The sequence below is a fragment of the Passer domesticus genome, chromosome 10, assembly GCF_036417665.1.
Source record: "Passer domesticus isolate bPasDom1 chromosome 10, bPasDom1.hap1, whole genome shotgun sequence".
Classification (NCBI taxonomy): Eukaryota; Metazoa; Chordata; class Aves; order Passeriformes; family Passeridae; genus Passer; species Passer domesticus.
The window spans coordinates 25,999,561-26,017,761 of record NC_087483.1 but is presented as its reverse complement, the minus strand read 5'-3'; the positions used below and the strand labels follow the sequence as shown (position 1 = coordinate 26,017,761).

General features: G+C 37.4%; 1 protein-coding gene across 9 annotated transcripts in view; it reads right to left on the bottom strand.

Moving 5' to 3' along the window:
- Positions 1–18,201, bottom strand: part of FIGN (fidgetin, microtubule severing factor) — a 102,321-nt gene that overhangs the window by 49,272 nt on the left and 34,848 nt on the right. For 3 of the 9 annotated variants that reach the window (XM_064434687.1, XM_064434688.1, XM_064434690.1), the window contains one exon: positions 14,151–14,273. The exons of 4 other annotated variants lie outside the window; for them this stretch is intronic. The gene's annotated coding sequence lies outside the window, so the exon portion shown is untranslated. Of the gene's footprint in view, positions 1–13,133; positions 13,270–14,150; positions 14,274–18,201 lie in introns of those variants that run through there. 2 more of the 9 variants (XR_010369322.1, XR_010369321.1) reach the window with 2 other exon arrangements.

Below are 18,201 nucleotides of genomic sequence, written 5' to 3'. Positions count from 1 at the left end.
CCTATGCAGATTCACATAGAATGGGGAATAAACAAGAGGAGGTACAGAAGTGCACAAGGCTGCAGGGCTAGGACCTTATTGTTAGCAAAGAGGCATGGTGGGATAGGTCCTAGGGCTGGAATGTTGGAATGAAAGGATACAGGCTGTTTAGGAAGGACAGCCAAGGAAGAAGACAAGGAGGGGGTGCCACTCTCTATGTCAATGACTAGCTGGAGTGTGTGGAGATCCACCTGGGAATGGATGAGAAGCTGACTGACAGCTGATGGGTCAGGATTAAAGAGAGAGAAAGAACAGATGACATTATAGAGGGGGTCTGCTACAGGCTGTCCAATGAGGAACACCAAGCAGATGAGGCTCTCTGCAGACAGAAGCCACATGTTCCTAAGGCCTGGTCCTCAGGGGGAACTTCAACCTCATACCTGTTAGAGACACAACACAAAAGGGGATAAGCAACCCAGGAACTTGCTGGAATGCATCGATGATACCTTCCTTCCCCAAGAGACAGAGAAGCCACTACACTGGATCTGGTTCTCAACAAGTTGGGGCTGGTGAGGAACATGAAGCTGAAGGGCAGCCTTAGCTGCAGCACCTATGAAATGGTGGAATTCAAGATCCTTAGGGAAGCAAGGACAGCACACAGCAAGCTTGAGAAGAGCAGACTTTCACCTCTTCACAGATCTTCATCAAGAGTACCATGGGATAAAGCCCTGGAGGGAAAAAGGGATGAAAGAAGCTCCTTAATATTCAAAGATGACCTCTTCCAAACTCAAGAGAAATGCATCCCAACAAAGAAGATGTCAGGCAAAGTATGTCAGGAGGACATGGATGAAAGGAGGTGTGGATGAAAGGTGATCCTGGATAAAGTCAAAAATTGAGACTACAGAGGATAGAAGCAAGGACAAGGGGCCTGGGAGGAATATAGAGAAATTGTTCAATCAACCAAGGATCAGGTTAGGAAAGCTAAAGCCCTGATAGATTTAAGTCTGACTAGGGATGTCAAAGGCAACAAATAAACATTCCATAGGTAGGTCAGTGATAAAAGAAAGACAAGGGAAAATGCGGGCCCTCTCTGGAAGGAAATGGGAAACCTGATTAGCTAAGAGGTGGAGGAGGCTGAGGTACTCAATGACTTTTTGCCTCTGTTTTCCCTAGCAAATGCTTCAGCCCCATTGCCCAAGAGGCAGAAGGCAAAGTCAGGGACTGGGAAAATGAATTCATCATACCCATCATATTCATAATATTTTAAAAGCCATGGCATTTTGGTGAAGTCCTTATTGTCTGGAAAAGGGGAAAAAATATCCCCATTTTTACAAGGAAAAAAGTAAGAGACTCAGAATACTACAGACCAGTCAGTTAACCTCTGTTCCTGGCAAGATTTTGGAGTAGATCCTCATGGACACAAGCCTAAGGCACATGGAAAATAAAGGGGTGACTGGTCACAGCCAGAATGGCTTCACTAAAGGCAAATCACATCTGAGAAATTTGGTGGTCCTCTACAACAGGATTAGAGCATTGATGGATAAGGCAAGAGCAACTGCCTTCATCTACCTGCCTTGTGCAAAGCACAGGACACTGTTCCACATGGCACTCTTGTCTCTAAACTGAAAAAGGCATGAATTTGACAATGGAACACTTAGTGAATATGGAGTTAGCTGGATAGTTACCCTCAAAGAGTTGCGGTCAACAGCTCAGTCTCCAAGTGAGACTGAGACCGAGACCAGTGCCAGATGGTGTTCCTCAGGGGTTGGTATTGGGACCATTGGGGTTCCACATCTTTTTCAGCAGCACGTACAATGGGATGGAGGGCATCCTCAGCAGGTTTGCTGATGACACCAAGCTGTGGGGTGTGGCTGACATGCAGGCAGGAAGGGATGCCATCTAGAGGGTCTTTGACAGTTTTAAGAGGTGAGACTATGTCAACCTCATGAAGTTCAGCAACTGGAGGCTGCAAGGTCCTGCATGTGGATTGGGATAATCCCAAGCACAAATGCAGACTGGGTAGAGAATGGAATGGAAACAGCCCTAAGGAGAATGACTTGAGAATGCTGGTTGATAAGAATCACAGAATCATAGCAGCATTTAGGTTGGAAAAGACCTCCAAGATTATTAAGCCAAACCTCAACATGATCTGGCAATGTACTTTGGCAGCTCAGCAACCAAAGCACATCCTGAGTTACATCCAGAGCAATGTGGCCAGCAGGTTAAGGGAATTCTGTCCCTCTGCTCCACTATTGAGAGATCCCACCGGGAATACTGAGTCCAGTTTTGGGGTCCACAATATAGGAAAGATGTGAAACTCTTCCAATTTAAGTTGTGGTTTATAGCAAATCTGTAATGTTTCAGAGTACAACAGAAAGTGTCACAGAAATGCAAATCTCAGTACCAGTTCATGCAGTGGCTATAAGCAGCAGACATAATAAACAATTGAAGTAATATACACTGCTGCTTCACAGTGGAAGAAAAAAGCGCAACTGCATGTAGCTGACAGAACAACAGATACTGCTGAATACAGGAACATTACACATTACTACTGAGACTTACAATGCCTTCAACTGAAGACCAAATCCGAGCTAGCTAGAAAAGAATAGTATTAAAGCTCAGATGTATCTGAGAATTCAGGATATTATACTATAATCCAGCAAATAATACATATAAAAAAATGCTATTCAAAAGCATTAGCTTCTCTGAAGACTTATACCAACATGCTGTCGTTATTTATGTTCTACAGGTATTGCAACAGCTCTGTACTGGAAGCTCCTAACACAGATGTTTTAGCTAAAGGTCTCAATATTATAGCTCTTCCATAGCAGTCTGAAATATTATTGCTTATTTGCCAGGGCCCTGCTGACAATCCTCAACTCTGGGAATCCTTTCAAACAGTTTTGCACTTTCAGGAGTCATTATGAGGGGGGAAAAAAAGTTGTTTTATTTTACCTGCACTATTGTTGCAAAACCAGCTATTTTTGGTTGTTAAAACACTGAACTTTCTGAAAACATACCAAAAAACCCAAGAGATGCTGTCTCTTTTCAAACACAACCACACAAAAACCAGTTCTGTCTGCAGAAAATAATAAGAGATTAATTACACATTTTTAATAGACTATTATCTAATAATACAATTGTTAAAATGAAGGGATGGGGGATCCCATTCTCTCAATTCACTGGAATAACAATCTTTCCCTTGAACCCTGAGTTTATGCCTTCAAGTTACAAAAACAGAAACCCTGGAGAACTTGCAAAAAAAATTATCACATTATTGTTGGCACCAAAACAAAGGAACTTTTAATCTATTTCAACTGAAATCATATGATCCAGTAGCCTGGGGGAAGGGCTATTAATAGCAGTCAGAGCGAAGCAGAGAAGACAGCAGCTTTCCTCAGCCAAGAGCAAGGCAGCAGGTTCTCTGCAGCTCTTCCACTCTCTCCACCCAAGTGCACCAGGCCACTGGGCTGGGAAGCCCAGCAGCAGTGGGCTTGCAGAGGCAGAACTGGGCACCTGGGCTTGGCTTCTGACAGCCATCCCCAGCTGCAGCTGCAGCCTCACACCACAGCCCTCCCAATGCCAGCTGACCCCACTTTTGATCATAGCACATTTGAAGAGTTTTTAGGCTACTTCTGCAACACACTGTGTGTTATTGCACTCACAACTGGGAAAAACAACAGTGTGGTAAAAATTAAATTGACTGTGAGTAAGACCCCATCTCCTACTTGGTATTGGTAATATATTCCTTTAATGAGGGACAGGAGAGAAGAAAAAAAAGACAACCACCAAACAGCCAAGGAAGATGGAGAAATGGCTTTCATCAACAGAAATGCATACATCAGCCAACAAGCTGAATAATCACAAAATGGGGGAAAACCCTGATCCAAGCATTAATAATTCAATTAGTATGCATTGAAATAACATTGATTTTAATTAATCTATTTCACATCACTGTTCATATCCTATGTGCTTTCTATTACAGCTTAAAAATCATTAGTGTATGAGCCTGCTAAGTACTCATACCTTTAAAAATAACAAAAAGGAGACATTAACTTGCTGAATTAATATTTTAAAGCCTCAAACAGTCAATAAAGAAAAATGAAATGTAATTGCTTGTTGCTGCGCATTACTAATATGGAATACACTAGTATGTTGCCAGCTGTACTATATACATAATTTGATTCATTGGAACTTCAGTATATTAAAATATTGGTAAAAACTGCATTAGCCACCAAAGAATATTCTTACCAACTTGTACTTCACAATACAACACACAACAGCTGGCACTGTTCAGTGACTGACTGAAGCAAAACACTTCATTTATTCGACTGCTCTGCTCTGAGCTCATCCAAAATCCACAGGAACAAAAAAAAGTGCATGTTTCTGCCTGAAGTAGGCCTAGCAGATCAATAGAGAATATCTACGTCCATGACAGAGCTTTGCTGGAGATGATGTGGAACAAGGCACATTTCTACAGGAAACTCCAAGAATCACTGTAATTCCTAAAGCTCTTCACACCACGGCAAGCCAGAGCCAGCAAGAACGAACTCCATTTCCTTACTTTAGCACACAGTTTCTTTTTTTTTTATGTTGGGCAATGCTGACACTCTGGTCTTGGCCCTTTTGTAGAGTATTGTACCAGTGAGTCCTCACCAAGTTGGATTAAAAAGATGAAGAAGAGCGATGCATAGGCAAGTGTAATTTAATAGAGAGCAGCAAGACCAGTCTGGGCTATCTGGTGTATTAAAATGATTTTATAAAGAGATAAAAATAAATATGCTCTCCTTTACATTCCCCTGCCATTATGTTTTATGTCCTAATGATACAGTGCATTCACAATTATTATTACATTTTAGTTTAGTTTAGTTTAGCTTATTTATTTTTGCAATATATTAAGGAAAATTCTGACTTTGAATGCAGTCTGATGTTCTTCCGTCTGGCTGGGTAACTACAGAGATATGACAGTTCAAGTGCTTGGTTCCTAAACAAGGTTTTTTGCTACCTATAGGGCTCTAATTAAGCTCAGTCAAATTTTATTAGTTTCCACAGGTTCAGATTTCATTGCAAGGCAATCGAAATACTTTAAATCTTTTCACTGTCAGTCATCTGTCTTTGCCTAAGAGAGTCTTTCACATCACAGCTTTTACCTCATTCTCGAACAATGCTCATACTTGTTCTCTTAATTGATACTTGTTTACACTAACGATTTCTGCTATGTGTGAAATACTTTCATGTGTAAAATAAACTGTAAGTAGCATTTCTACATCTCCACCCCAAACTCATTATCTAAATGCTACAGGTTATTCCACATTTCTATATACACAGAACACAGAAGTGCTGTTTTTCTTATTTAGTAACATTTGTGGTCATCTTAGATGTGCCAACAGTTCAGCAAGGGGCACAGATGCCACTGCACATTATCACAGGATAATAGGACAGAAGAATTTACATTCCAGCTGTCTTTCCAAAAATACCATAATTGGTTTATCAAAAGTACTCAACCAAGTGCAACATAAAGCTCAGGCACAAGCTTATTTTGTATGTGCATACATATCAAATATATATGTGTATAGATAGCTATCTACATCTTTTTTTTTCCATATCGTGTGCAATATGAAATATATTATGTTTTCCATTGGCATTACACACCTTGCACCAGCCTGCAACATGTAGATACAGTAAACATTATCACTAAAGCACAGAAATTTTTGCACACCACCCTGTAAACAACCTCGGTACACTTCAGTTTCCACAGAAGTATGTATTTGTTATAGCTCTCTTACTGAAAAAAGAAAACCACTAATAGCACCATGGGAGTTTCAAGAAAGGCAGGCAAATTATGATCACATTTACCATCTAATTTGCTCTCTGAGGCTTGTTCAAACAGTGCAAACATTGTGCTCCTCTTCTTCATTTGTTCTGACAAGCAGGATGACAACTAATCACCATCAAGAGCTTTCCCACTCTCCAGGCCCCCGTTTTCTGTTTATTCAATTTGATGCCTTCCAGCCAAGGAAACTGTTAGCCCTCCCTGCCACCCCAACTGAGAAGGCCAGCTCTCCAAGGCCAGATTTCAACTAGAAGTCTTTGCAGGGTGTGAATCCAGTGCTAAGCAGGAATAAGACAGGCTGTTTCTGCTGTGTACTGTGTGATACCACCAGCAGTGGGTTCTGTATAGGTTGACAAAAACACCTAAGGTAGGCAAATAAGGTTTTAGATAGGCACAGAAAAAGGAGACAGAGGGGAGACTCTACCCTCTTCCTTCATTTTCCCCCAGTGACAGTTCAGTGATCTACCAAAGCATTGCCACACATGCCTTAAAATATAATGCAAAAATAGTAAATCAAATTTTAAAAAAAAAGCTCAGAAAGTTACTTCAAGAATGCCTGTCCTTTGATAGATCTTGTCTTGACAACTGTTGCACTGATTTGCCTTGATAACCCTCAGCCACACAATCAAATTACCTTGACTTTATGAGTTAAGCCAGTGTCATTGTCCACATGCCCCTCCTTCACCCAGAGCTTAAGCAAGACAGGACAAACTGAAAAGAAAAAGTACTAAGCCATAGTACTTTGTAGACCCATTGGGCTGTAATAGTGTACAGCAGCAGATGCATAAGCCACAAAGATGAGCCCTTGTAATAAGCCTGAAAGTGATAATTATGTTGAAACTTTGATATTTAAAGATGTAGAAAGTAGGTATTTGTATGCAAGTAAGGTCCACTGCAATTAAACCCTACTGATCAGAGTCCATATCAAAATGAAGCAATATGTTAACATATATGTCATAAATAATTAGAAAAGTTTTCACTGCTTCAGCTGATATTCTATTATTTCTAATAACAGAAATAATGTTTACAGCCTAAGTTCAGACTCAATTTTAAGAGATCTTGAGCTTTGCATTGACCAAACCCATAGCAAAAATTCTTTCTTTTGCTTCATAAGCCCTTGAAAAAATGCAGACGGGCATTAATTGATAAAAAGTACGTCCTCCTATCTATCCCTTTACCTTCAGATAACAGCCCATAACCCCACCAACATCACCAGTATCACTAACCAGCCCCATTGCAATTACTCAGCTATCCAAAAAAGTGACATCAGGAAGCTACCTGGATAAAACATTATTCTACTTTTTGAAAGGTTTTTAAATGTTTTTTCTGGATCTTGCCAGCCTTCTGCTTACACACACAATTAAATGATGTGCACTAGAATACATTTTGAGTCAGGTGATTGTTCATTAAACATTCTGAGAACTCGTCCTAATACAAAGTGCATACATAGGTGTAGTATTTCTTTCTAAAAATTCACTCTTTTCATAAATGCCTGCTCAGGTAAAGATCTAGAAATATAGTAGCACATGCAAATATGTTTAGAGCCTAACACATGGCAAAGGGATATAACAGGCCGTGTATAAACCACCACTTCCTAGAAAAACTATTTGAAACAGAGAGAAATTTTGCAAATTAAAGACGGTAAAGGTTTCTGTAGAAGGCACAATAAAATTCTTTACTAAGAGGTTGGTATATTCTTGGGAGGGACAAAGAGATGGAGGGAAAGCCATTCCCCTTGTTCCTGCTGCTTCCAAAAATATTTGCAATCTCTTTTCCTTGGAAAATTTTAGGGGACAGGAACATTAAGACTGTTGTCTCTGCTGCATGTTACATGAGAGCCTTCAGTATTTTCTCTAGTATTATGACAAATATCTTCATGGCAGTGAGAGGTTCCTCCACATCACTTTGCCATCCATGCATTACACCAGTCTACAGACCAAAGAGGTGTATTTCCTGATTTAATGATAAATCTGGCAGCCTAATGGATTTTAGATTAGACCAGTCCACTCTCATGTCAGTACACAGTCTTCAATAACTGTCTGAGTCTGAAGATGTTCAATGCTGAGCTACTGTCTCCAGATACTTCATATGTAATTTCTGTAGGCTATGATACATGGTCCACATGAAATTCAGAGGTGCCTTTTCCTTTAACCATTACTGCTGTTTTCTAGTGGGCTCATTTGTGATTTTAATTTGTAAAGCTCAATTAAGTCACCATCCCCAAAGTTTCATGACTGCAGAGCTGCAAAAGATGAGTTATGGATTTCTTTCATCTCATCAGCTTCACAGCATTAACTTCAAGGATCTGAAATTTTGAACTTTTACATCACACCCAGATACTTGCAGAAAGAAATTGAGCCTAAAGTAACTTTCTTTAACAATTAATATCCTATGCAACTTCAGTCCCCTACCAAACTACATAGGTTGTCAGTAAAGCCAGTGCAACAGCAGCCTGTCAAATGTAAGGACCTTGGCTGCAGAGCCACCAGCCCTGCCTGTATGAACACTGCTGCATGCACATGTTGGTCCAGGGCATTGTGCACCGTCCTGGTATCCAAAGGATAGTCTCACCATTCTTCCATTTTTAAGTTAAAAAGCTAACTAAATCTATATTGCACAAAAAAGTCCTCTGTAGTACATTTTTTCCCTAAGTTCAATAAGAAAAGTATTGCATCAAGTGGCAGTAGCTAGGTAGTCTTTATTGGGCTCATAAAAGATTATGATTTTGCCCTATTCTCTATAAAAGTGAATTTCTTAAAATATCATTTTTAAAACTGCACTTCTTCTCATGATAGTGTTTCTTTAATATATTAAACTTTCCCACATCCCATACTTTGATGGTTCGGCAATTTTCTAGTTCATTTTAAATCATTTTTTGACAAAACAATACCAACAGTTCAGTAAGTGTCCCACTGCATTTTGCAATTTACGTTTCTTTTTGAAATACCCTCTTACTGAATAGCTTTAGCAACTAATAAAATTCTTCAATTTCAAAGCCAAAAGAATCCCATTAAGGACTAAACTCCTGAGGAGGGGGGAAGGACTAGTGATACTGACTGTTGATAGTAGATTTTGGTTTTAACACTAGTAAAGCTTTCCTAAAACCAGTTATATATTGCAATTAACAGGTTTCATGCATAACCTACTGTATGGATTTTTGTACATTTGATGCTCTGACATGCAGATATGTACAGATACTCATAGATATGTGCATACACACGTGTAAATATCTAACTGTGGAGATATATATATATATATGCATATTAGCCACCACTGTTAATTTTCTCTGTCTGGCTAAACTATCATGAACAAGGAAATATAGTGGCAAGTCACCACTATGAAATTAAATATATTCTTATGTGATTGATAAGATGCAATAACTAAGCTGAGTAGAATCTTGGTGAAGGTGCACAAACCTTGCCAACATAAATTCTGTCTGTTAATAGTGAAGTGAACTGTTAATATAGGATCACTCCCAGACTGTGATTTATGGTAACTCTGCATCAGTAACAGTATGATAACTAACTTTTATGAACTCCTATTGCATTCTCAATTTGGAAAAAAATTTACGCCCTTACAAAGAGCACTTGTCTAAAACTAGGGATATAAGCAAATGCAACTTTTTTAAAAATTCACCCCATTTAACTCCTAATACCTGTCCAACCACTGGAGACAACCTTTCCCACTTGAGATGGGAGATGGGAGTTTCAATACGCTTCAGTACAAAGCAGAATACCTTAGGTTAATATTTTCTTCAGTTTGTCTGTGGTATTTTTCTTCAACTTCCATTTGAGAGAAAAAAACTAATGGTTGAAGACTGCACCTTCCCCAGGATGTAACTGGACTTTTGCAAGAAACAAGCACTGCAAAATCAAGTTCTGCAAATCTTTCAAATAACATGTTTTGATTCTAGCATGGACAAAGAATGTCTCTCTTGCCTTAACATTAAATAGTAAACACATCTCCTTTACAGTCCATATGAGATTATTTTCTTTTAACATGGACTGATTATTTTATTAAATACTTGTGTTAAAGAACAAGGTCAGCTTCAGAATTCCTAGAAAAGGGCACTAGAACAAGCCACCTAAAGAATGATACCAAGAGAAGAGCATGATAGCCGTCAGATTTGAGAGAGGAAGGTACTCTAGAAGTTTAAATTTGCTTCAGTCTCTTCCATTGGTAGTATTTTGGTGAGTGCAAATAACAGCTACAGAGTACTTATTTCACTATCTTTATAAGATGTTTTGGTTGTATGAACTACAGAAATATCTGAACATGTATTTTGATAATCAATAGATATGATAGAGTCTTAAGTTTAATTTATTTCATGAACAGAAATGTTTATCCTTTTACTCTAATCCCCATTATCCCTAAAGACAACTACATTAATAACTTCAGTTTGGTTACTGCCCTGGTAAATCACAGCGTTACATAAGGGGTAGGTTTGTAAGGAGCCAGAGTAAGGTACCACAATATTTATGTTACTTATGGTAATTTATGTTACTTACGGTAACATAAATATTGTTATCATTTCTATTTCTTCTAGACAGGATGAAATACCTGGCTACTGAATAACAAAGTTGTTTCCAATTTCTCTCATCATTTGAAGCAATCCATATAAAAGAGAAAAAATTCAAGAACTAAAATAAATCCTGTGAAGAGTCTGCCTTAGTGGCACTCATTTTAGAACTGTCTGCCTTTGCACTTGGATCTATAAATGCTAATTATCAAGGTCATCACAGATTTGTGTGGTATTTTAGGTTTTTTCTTTGCTTTTCTATTAACCTGAGAAATAGAAGTGTTCTTTCTAAAATTATTATTCCAAAATTCTAGAATATCTTAGAATTACACTAGAGCTCTCTAGACACACTTTTCAACAATTTCCCCTTTCTTAATTTTCAGAGGTTACAAGAATCAACTGCTGTAGCTACTGCATTGAGAGACTAAAATGCTGTTCCCCACAACTAATATCTCCTTTCATTACAACATTTACATTCCAAAGTATTAGTATCTTCTTTGGAAAACACCCACATTTGTTTTCCTATTCATTAAGGTATTTACAAAAAAAGATAAAGTAATTCTCCTGCAAAAAAATATCCCTGAAGTAACTTTAATATAACTAATAAATCTAGCTTCAACCTAGACCTAGGCATTCTTCAGGCACATTTTACCAGATAATTCTGGTTTGAGGTCTCTAGAATCAGTGACAAATGGATCATCTAACTAAAGCAAATACCTTTGGGTAAAGCCAAGTCAGCAAAATGACTTTTGCTGCTACTGCAGTGGGCTGCCATTAGGGAAAGAGATAAACTAATGAAAACTTTTCCTCACATGCCAGGATTGTCACTGACACAATGATAATTGCTTTACAAGAGGTGATAAGACTACAGACAAATGGTAATATCATGGCCTTCACCTTTGTGCTATCCTCCCTTGTGCCTTTGATATATCCCTCCAACAGGTTATCTGCAGGAGTGATGAGGAGGTCTCATTTTGGAGAAAGATAGAGAATAAAGTGGAGATCTCATGTGCATGTCAGGTGATTAAGCCTCACTGCATACACCGTCATACAGTGAGTGGAAGCTAAGTAAAACACTCCTCCAAAAATACACAGAGCAAATATGGTGCCCAACCAACTCTGACTTCCTAAAATAACAAACAAGCAACTGAAATTTTACATCTGCAGGACAAAGGTGCCAGCAAAACAGAAAGGTAGTCAGGTGCTTTAGATATCAACTGTCTCTGAATACAGGATACATCTCTCAATTTTTAAGAAATTCAGTTGATGGTGGGTATGAAATTATTCCAGGATTTAAAAAATGCTGTTCTCTACACGTGTGTGATACAGCAAAACACGTGACTGCTGTTGGAATTGAAACCAGGGAGAATAAGATTTAGAATGTTCTTGGATTGAGAAAGACAACCAGGGCAATTTAGTGGACATTACTGAAAGCAAAAATAGTCTGATGGAAAGGATGGTCACTTACTTTCAAAGGCTAAAGGTGTTGCATTCTAGAGAGCAGAAACAACAAACTTAGGCAAGAAGTTAACTGGAGGAGCTGATTTCACAATGAGGCTGTCACTGACCAGCTCTACCAGATACACAATGGGTATTTTCATGCTATGGAATGAGCTCTGGAATGAGGAACACATGTAAAGAACTGGTGAGCTATAGACAAACAAACTGTTTCTAATGAAAATCCTGGACAATGCAACCAATGTTACATCTCTTTGCTAGTATTTGCATCAGAAACTCTTCATATTTTCTATGGTATGAGTGATAATATTTCTGTCATAATGACCCTACAATGATATTATCTAAATAGAAATAATAAAGCTAAAAAGTACCTACCAAATAATTCTTTACAACTTTTTAGTATTGAAAGGAACCAAGAATTCACTAAAATGGGTCTTAAGCTGTCTCTGTCTTTTGCTAAAAATTCTCAGCAAACTCTCTTTCCTTCCCAGGTAGATATTTTCTTTTTTTCTCTTCCAGCAGTGGAAGATCTGCAAGCTAAGGTCAAAGCTCAAAAAACTTCAGCAGTTGTAGACAGTCTCTAGAATACTGGACAATATTTAATTGCTAAAGCTTTTGTTCTGAATGAAACTAACTTAGAGGAGTGCCTACTCCCCACGTCACCAAGGAGTCAATGTTCAGTGCAACACTGGGTATTTCAGGATGTACATTTATTATATGTGAAAACTACTCAGGGACTGGAAAAACATCTCAGATAAGGGCCGGAAATTCCCTGAACTGCCTAAAATGAAAGGCCAGAATTGGAATCTTCAGAGTTCTCCCATATGCCAAAAACTACAATGAATAAGTCAACACAGGCAGTATAAAATATTGACACTGCAGCTCTAAGTAGGATAGATTTGTTTATGTTGCTTGGAAAAAAATACACTTCTTTTAGATTAATATTCTCATTCTGCTGAGGCAGCAGCTCCTAATAAAATGACATCTAAGCATGTGATGGTGTATATGCAGTATTTTTACCAGATACAGCAGAGCTGACAGTAATATCCAATAAAGGACAACTTATTAAGCAAAAGTATTAGTTCTAAGTAATCGAGCAATTGAAAAGTTTTATTCTCGAGAATAATGGATTTAATGACAACAATAATGCAGATACTGAAAAGGACACTTATAACATGGCAGTATCACTACTTTCTTTAATCAAGGCAGGTAACTGATGGCAATTTTTAAAGCGCTACCAGAAAACACATATAGAACAAAATTAATAGATAACAATAATTAACAATATTATTAATACTATAATTTATTGAATGGGAGTTTAACATTACAATTTATTTAATGGGGGGGTTCCTTCCCATTGCCACTGTATATATTAAGCTGTCTGTGTCTTCATAGTGGGAAACATTAGTTGCAAGCCTGAAAAAATGCAAGTGAAAATCCTGGAATTGCTGGGTACTGTAACATGGGAGGAATAGGGCACCTATTTCAGTTTCAGAAAGGAAAAAGATAAGAAGCATCAAATGTACCTCTTTGCTTAATAGGGCAAATAACAATAATGCAATATTTGGACAACTGAACATCAAACACAATGTAGTAAAAGAAAATGTGTCTTCTCTCTTTGGTCAGTACTGCATTCAACTTCTCAAGTCTAAGTAACAGCACCAAACACCTCAAAGTCTAACTGGATTAAGTAATAGAAACATTATCAGGTTGGTTGTTTATAACTTGAAATTATGTTGAATGCTAACTTGTTTATTTAGCATAACCGTTACAGAAACTTGGAAAGAAATGGCATTGTGGACCAAATGTCCAAGTTTCTAAACCAAACTACCAGCACTATTAAAGCTATTCTACTTGAAGAAAGAACTATCAGATAAGGTGTAATTTCTGAAAGTAACTGATCAGGGATAAACTTATTTTCCAGACTGCTGTGCAGTCTTCACCCATTGTCAAGGATGTGGTATTGGACTCTGTCTTCTGTCAGAGGAACAACACTCCTAAAATTATAATTTACACTCATTCAGAATTGAAATGCAGGGTTTATTACTCAAGAGCCTGGCAGCTGAACAGCAATATGCGGATCTACCCTGTGAACAGTATGTACTGTAGGCAGAATTGTTAGAATGAAGGAAGACTAAAGATAAAGCCAAGACTCCTGGTGAGATCTATCAGATGCTTATTAGCGCAAGAGATTTCAAAAACTACATGACAGAAGGGATAAAACAGCTGAAAATAATCTCATATAGTGTACAGTCAAGGAGGAGACACAGAAATACCAGTGCTATGTGTGAATATAAGCTAAATATTTGTAAAAGCAGTTCAGCCTAACAACTGATGTAAAAAGAAGACAAAAGTACTGACCTACTTCACAGCTCTTCGTGTTCCGACTACCTCATACAAGCTTTAACGCTAACAGGTCATCTTCATCCTCATTCATTCAAAATCATCCTCCAACTTTCCCTTTCTCTTCATCTGCCAAGAAACCTGCAAGGCGATTATTAATGTAATGCAATGTGGAAAAGCAGTTGAATGAAACAGTGTCACTGCATTCCAAGTATGGTGGAAATTTCTTCCAAGATTCTCTATCAAGTCACCTCTGATATTTATAGTAGATTTGCAGTTCCTTCCCCCCAGTTAGCAAACTTCTGTGCATATCTACTGAAGAAGAAAGAAAGGGAAAAAAGTGCCTTTGCCTCAAGATAAATGAAAAGCTATTTCAGTTATGGTTGTTCTTGACAGTGTCTGGTGTGATAATACGGACTTGCTGAAGACCAAGTTCTCGGCAACATACACACTGAGAGTGACCTTTGAGCGTAACAATAGTTTTGTTAGGATGTTAATTAAAATCCATATTGATCCACAGAGGAAAGTATACAATAGAAAATTGGGATATACTATGTCTGGTGCTGGAAAGTCATTCATAAGGGTACTCAGGCTCCACACAAAACACAGTGCTATCACTGACACAATAAAGGGCCCAAAAACTGAATAAGTTTCACGGCCATGACAGCACTATGGTGACTTGAAAGACAAGGTGGGGAACTATGACTCTATTCTAACTCAGTGGTATAAAGCAGAGAGTATATAAAAAATGGGACACATACTACTTGTTTATAAAGGCTTTAAGGGAGAAGTGACTTAAGCAAAATCCTTTAATGAAATAAAAGCAATACGCCAGCAACTTTGTCTAAAAGCTCCCGCACAAAACTGTCAGAATTAGATATATTTGCCCTATGTTGTTCTGTATTTTTTTTTCTTTTTACATAATATATCACCACAAATATTGATGTATTTCAATTATACACTAAGAACTATTTTAATGTCTGCTGGAGATTAAACAGTAAACAAAAACAAAACACAATCCATCTCAATATTTAAGTGGGAAGATAACAAATTTCTGTGTCACAGGGATTCAGACTTTCACGTGAATGTAAAGATATTCCTCAGTTTAACTACCTAATTTTCAAGTACCTACGTGTGACCTATACATATAATGCACAGAATTTACATTATTTCCCCTTCTCTGAATATCTGGAAAAGACAGAAGGTTTCAGAGTAATTTTGTTAGAGGATGCTCTTATATAACCATGACTATATATAGTAAAGGATCAAAACATATCGTAGAAACTGCAAGGTCCAAATTGTTAATCCAACAAATGGATGACCAGAACATGCAGCATGTATTTACTGTGTTGATTAGGGCAAGAGAATTGAGAACATCCTGAAACACATGGAGCCCAACAATGCAATAAACCCAACCAATATTTATTGCTGCCTCTCTAGAAGCAATTTCCATTTTGATGTGTTCTCTCACACATGATGTTCTGAAACAGTTAAGTAACATGAAAAATACAGGTTCAAGCCTATATCTGTCACAGATGAAAATACAGCATTTATGCAGCATTACATAATAAAGCCTCTGGCTGACAGACCCAAGGTCCTCTCAGTATTGCCACAAATCTACATATTGTCCTATGTGAGAGATTTCTACATTTGCTTACGAGAATTAAAAAGAATCCACATTATTAATCAAAACAAAACCCACATAGTTATTGAGTCTAAAGGGCTGAGTAAATTTAACAGTGACATTTGGTTGTGGCAAAGGTCACCATTAGTTCACAAAAATTTGCCTGGAAAGCCACCTATTTTATCCAATGTTTTATAGAGAAATCAAGCACCATGCTAAAACCAGATTGGGGGGGGGCAATACTGAGGGTAAATCTGTATTTGTTCTGAACTGAAATGACAACAGAATTGTGAGGAGGGAAAAAATGGCAGTTCTTTGAGCACTTATTTTAGAAACTAGGGATTAATTAATCTCAAACTGTTTACCCAACCAGTATATCTAGCTGAATTTTCTACTGTGCTAATATAAGTGAAATTAACACTGATTTTTTGCCAAATAAAAAATAAATGTTGTGGAGATAATCAATATTAAGCATAAAGCCCCATAAATTTAGGGAACCCAACAAATTTAGGGAAAAAAATTATATAGCATGCTTTCTGCAGGAATAGATGACTGGGCTGATGATCCTAGAAGTCTCTTCCACTCTTTTTTTCCAAACTATTACATATAAACTAGATAGTAATTTTCACTAGTACCTTAATCAAGTTCTGGACATGTGTATTTAGAGTTGAAACATGAACGTCTCCTCTCAGTACATGATCTGGACTACAAGATGATTATTTCTGCTAAAGTCCTGCACACCACCATAGCCATCCCTTTCTCTAATGCTTTAATCTAATGGCACAATTAGTCCAGTTAAGGATTAGACATTATATTCAGAATTTTACAAGAGTTCTCCTACCACTAAGCATCAGAGAATGCAAAAAATACATCACCCTCACATATCTTAGCAGGTAAGCATTAAGTATTTTTTACCATACATAAAAATTAGCATGAAGATACTGCTACAAAAGCTGTACATAACCCAACATTTTGATACATCTAAATAAATTTGTAAACATGTAACATAAAAAAAGCATAAATATACGCATGGCTATTCACACCTCTATATATTGCCACGTGATTCTGGAATAGCACATTTGACAAACACATACAAAAAAAGGAGGCAAATACTCCATAATTTACTGGAAAAGTGGATAGTAGCATCCACTTTTACAGAATGCTTTATCAGGTCCTGATTTAGCCTACCTGACATCCCTATAGAGCTGGAAAGTATAAACTAATTTTTAAGGAACTGAAAGTAAAGTAAACAAACAAAAAAAAAATTATAAAGGCACCAAGTCCCAGGTCTTTCAGCTTTTAACAGTGAACTCCAATCCACTAAAGAGCTACAGGTCTTATTTTGGGATATTATCTTCAGGTTTTGAACAATTTTTCATGGAAATCTTTCAATCCCTCTATTCCATGAGGAAAACAATACATTCAATCTAAGGAAACCACTTGTGCTTTTTAGTAGCCTTACCTGACAAAGAATAGGTCTTGTAAAAGACGAGATACATAAATGGAAAACCATTCAACATTTGAGAAAGGTGACTAAATTCACTACCCTAGTGTCAATTTTTACTTCCTAGGTTTGTTTTTTGAGGATTTTTTTTAAAGGCCATTCATGAAATATTAGAGATGCCTGTCTTATATTAATGTTGTGTCCTCTGACATCCACTCAGTGAAAGATAAAAAGATGGCATTAAGTTTTAGCAGTGAAGTGAAATGTTGCATGGTGCAAGGTGACCCAGTCTCATTTAACAGATTACCAAAATATAATCAAATAAAACCTATGATCTTTACACTGGCAAAAACAGTGCAGCAAGAGGACAAATGTGATTTTAAAAACTTAAAAGACCAATTGAAATGAATCATGTATATTTTTACAATGTAAGTGAGTCCTCTGCAGCTATCCAGTCCTTGTAAGAGCATCCATATTGAGGGCAAATTTTAGTACATGCAGGTTCAGCTTTCTCTACAATTTTTTCCTGCCACTGTATCTAACTCAAAGCAAATATCTCAAACTCAATTAAGCTGCTTGATTACACTAAAAATAGTCCTTGTTCTTCATCTTATTCTCAGTATCTGCTGACAGATAACTCATAGTTCACAGGGAATGTATTGTCTAACTGCATTAATCCACAGCTGGGGGAAAAATGGGAAAAGAAAACTCATACCAGTCGGTAATGTGTGTACAATTCAATTATACCACAATAAACTGTAGTGGGCTAAGATTACCAACAAAAATCTTTAGGAAGCACAGATTTTGTGAAACAGATCTAGACTTAATTGATAGAATTCTTTTCACACAGCTTGATTTTGATTGCATGATTTCCATACACCTTCCTCTAATGTGTTTTCTGATAGCTACTGACAAACTTTAGATATTTTCATGACGGACTTTGGCTGTAATCCACTACAACAATTCCTCCTTTCCAAAACCTCACATTTAGTCCTTCAAAT